Genomic DNA, 4,539 nt, shown 5'->3' on the forward strand with positions numbered 1-4,539 from the left:
ATGCTGACTCTGGGTCTTGAACAAGAGGTCCCACCCTCTCATTTCCCTGAGAGGGACTCGGTTTAGTGGTTGAACCACAGACCAATTGTTCATGAGAGAATCAGTGGGACTTAAAGAGCAAGATGTAATTATAGGGGTAAAATGGTAATTTTGACCTAGTTGTAACTACGAACAACCTATAAAAGATCGACTTAATAATCAGTATTAAATCAAGTGGACAAAAATATATATAAAATGAGAAGAGTGCAACTACTGGGCTTTAATGGAGTGTTCTGATAGTTAACGAATGTTAGTTAATTAGGTTAAAGAGTTTGGCCGGTTAATCTCGAATAATTGGAGTTCATAATTTATAAGTCCATTAGTTCCCCTGCTAGCTCACATCAGTCTAAACCTTAGAACAGTGTGATGATAATTTGAAATGTTCAAATTCGGTTTAGGGAATAAAAGTTAATTATAATCAATAGAATTGACATAATTAAATAGTTTAGTTGATTAAATTAAATTGATTTTAAAAGAAGTTTTATTTAAAATAAGTTGTTTCAATTAATTTTATTTAAATGAAAATTCTTTTAATTTTGATTTTTGGAAAATCAATTTTTTAAAAAGAAATTTTGGTTAGTGGGTTTATCTCACAATTTCCACTAACCATTACGCTCATTAATCCCACTTGATGCATGCTTAATTTGGTGTCTTCTAGAGGTTAATGCATGTTGCATGTGTTTCTTCTTTAAATAGAAGAAAAAACAGCTAAGGAAGAGTTCCTTTTAGGCTGTCAAATTTTGAGAAAAAATTGTTCATTTTTTCTAGATACCATAACTCTCACAAATTCCCTTTAGCCCTCAAATTGATCACACAATTGGATCCGGCCACAATCCACTCTAAGGTCGGAGAAAGCGGAAAAGACTCCAATGGTGGTCCACAAATCGTTCGTGATCAGATTTTTCCAAGGGATTACATCAATTTGGCGATTCTTCAATGGTTATATTCTGAAAACCTATTTTCCTCTTTTGCTTTAATTCTAAAAATAATATAGTTAGAGCGCTTAGAATCCTGATTTTGCATGTGCGTTGTTAACTCTTACAATGTTGAGAGTTAGAACAGGGAGAAGTTTTTCAAACTCTAACTCTATCACCTATATATCGTTGGATTTACACTCAAGATCCTCCTTAGCCTCACAAAAGAGATAGCACTCCTCAAGAAACTCGACCATGGTAGTGTGGACAATGGGCTGCTCTGATAGACTTTTCAATCTCTACACAGACTCAGCCAGCTGAGCGACTTGGTCAACTATATCTTGCAGTTGGGCTTGTGTCTCTAATAAAATTGAAAAAAACTATTAACAAGTTCAAAGTTTATAAACTCCAATATCATACCTTGGCTTAAATTCCAAGGAAATTGCTACTCTTTTCTCTCGTATACATAGATTATCTCATGACGCTTGAACCTCTGGTAAGTCTGAATAGTGGTATGGCAACCACGACTCATTCGCCTTTGAACTGATGTTACAAACTGAGCAACTAAGTCTCTCAAGCTTCATATATTAGTTCAAGCCTCTTCTCTAGAATAAAGGTTGTACTGCTAGAAATGTGAGAATTCCAGCTGCATTCAAAGATTTTCCTGCTCAAACTCAAGAGAGTTGTTAGCAACCTCAATAACCAACTCCTCAAGAGACTTACTTCACTTAAAAGACTGAGCTAGAATCGACTCTTGGGGTCTGGTGCAGTCTTGACCGACTAGACTTTGTTGCCATCTTTGGTATCCATAGCGAAGGACTCCTCCCAAGTAGAACGATAGGACTCGTAATCCAAATGACCATAATACCCTTCCATGGTGTATCATCATGGTATTAGACTCCACTGCAACCTCGAACATGCTTACATAGTATGTCCTTCAAACAAGCAATTCTTGCACACCTCTACTTGTTACGAACTCCATCCCACCATTTGGCCAACCAAGAAAGTTAATTCAATGATTTGAGGGTTAATCCCACTCACCTCATTACTACGATCTGCTGCTTCACCATTAGACATCCAGAACCGATTTGGAAATCATATCATGCTTGAACTGACATACAAAAAAAATTAAATGAATCAAAAGCAAAAGAATACTTCAACTAAAAACTTAACTAATTATAAGTGAAACTAATTGGCTTCCCCGACAACAATGCTAATTTAATGGATCGAAGGTTCTCGAGGCTTTCAATTGATCAAATATTATTTATACTACCGATCAAGAACTTCAACTAACAAGTAGAATTAGTAGTAACAGTGGGTTGATCCGAAAGGAAGCACGAAGATTAATTTCTCAAAGTTAATTCTTAAGTTAAAGCAGTAAATGGAGGGGGTTTCGTGTGTGATTTGAGAATCAAGTAATGGAAAAATAAAATGTGAAATGTAAATTGCAAGAAAAGTAAAAGCGACCTATCCTAAGTTGTAGAGATGCCCCCAATTGCTTGCTTGATCATTGAATTCATATAATTTAATTTATATTTCTTGCCTAAGCTTAGCCAACTCATTTAGCAATGCTAAATGGAAGTCCTATGCATCTAATTAGCTAATATGTATAGATGTAATTCATGCTAAACATACTAGCTGAATGATAGAGTAAACTAACATGCAGCAGGAAAAATCAGAATCAATAAGCACTCTAATTACACTTAATTTAAGTTAAAAACTTGCATTGAAACACAATTTCATAAGAGGATTTTAAGAACATAATAGATACCTTTGAAGAAAACTATTTAATTCCAGCTGAATTCCATGAATTGATGCTTCCAACTTCCAGTAGACTATCAAGAGATACTCCTCTACTAATATCTAACTCAGATTGTATGGTGGAAACACTAAATTAAGAGTAATGGAACTAGGGAAGAAGAAGGTTTTGGGAGGAAAATTCAGTTTTTAGGTTTCAGCATCCATGGTTGAATTCTCAGCCAAAAACTTCAATTTAAAAATTCTTTCACCATGCAATCAAATTGCTTGCATGAAAGCAAGCTCATTCTTCATTAATTTGAATGGAATTTGGAGCGGAATGGTGATTAAGTTGCTAATCCTTAGTGGGTTTTTCAAACTTTTGGAATTTCCTTTAATTTTCAAATTGTATTTGAAAAAATGATTTCAAAATATGTTTTAGTTATTAATAAATAAATTGATATTTTGTTAATTTTATAAAATTAATTCAATTAATTAATTAAACTATTTAATTAATTTTATTAATTTATTATCAAATATTAAATTAATCAAACATCAATCTCACTACAATGAATTTTAATTCATGTAATTAATATTTAAATCACATTTTGAATATTAATCGACTCTCCATTTTGTTAATTATATCGAATATAATTAACCTTACCCTAAACTGAATTTGAATACTTCAAATTCAAAATTCCAATTTTGATTTAAATATTTCACATCGGCTCAATTCACTAATTCAATATTTAATTTACGAGCTAGTAGAGGAACCTTATGAACCTACAAATCATGAGCTCCAACGATTTGAGATTAATTGGCTAAACACTTTAGACCAAATCAACCCATATTCGTTAACTACCGAGACATACTACTATAGTTCGATAGTTGCACTCTTCTCACTGTATATATATTTCTGTCCACTATAACCATTATTAGTAAGTTGATCCTTCACAGGCCATTCGTATTTATAACTAGGTCAAATTTACCATTTTACACCTGTAATTACATCTTGCTTCTTAAGCTCCCACTGAATCTCCATTGAACAATTAGTTTATAAGTCCGACTTATAAACCATGACCCTCTTGACCAAGAGAGGGCGGGGCCCCTTTGTTCAAGACCAGGATTTAGCACTTAAGAAAACAACCTATCTATAAATCTTAAGTCGGGTAGGAGTGAATTTCATTTTGCAGAACTATGTCCCCATCAATCTATCCTATCTTATCCCCAGAATGAGAGGCTTATTATTCACTGCTGTTGGACTACTCTCACATGTACATATCAAAGGATGATCTCGAATAAATAGGAGTTCGTAGTTAGCTCAGAATTAAGATCGAGTTATCCTATGTCATTGAAATTTGAAATAGTCAGTTTTAACAATAAACGGTCGTTATAAAGAAAAGTGACTATTTCGTAGTCCGATCTTATACAAACTCATTACATAGAATACTCCCACTCACATGTCTCTACATGAATGATTTTTTAGGATCACATCATTTGTATCAGCATACAAAATCGGCCGCATCCAATAGTGTCATCAGGATGAGGTATCTAATCTCATCCACATACTTATAGATCTTTTTGGCTATATACTAAAACTAGATCCTCTTTTATGTCACCACATAAAGTTAAAGTATTCATATTATAGTCATGGATTTGTTTATTGGATTTGTAATAGAATGCAATAACAACTTGAGTAAGATACTCAATGACACATTTATTGATATATAGAATATGTTAACAATATTTATGAAATGCGAGTTTAGGACATTCTCAACACTAACCACATTAAGATTTGGGGAATATGCTAAGATAAATGATGAATAGATAATGCCTCATTAACCATTGA

This window comes from Benincasa hispida, chromosome 2, assembly GCF_027475165.1.
Source record: "Benincasa hispida cultivar pf3 chromosome 2, pf3_genome.v1.1, whole genome shotgun sequence".
NCBI classification, from domain to species: domain Eukaryota; kingdom Viridiplantae; phylum Streptophyta; class Magnoliopsida; order Cucurbitales; family Cucurbitaceae; genus Benincasa; species Benincasa hispida.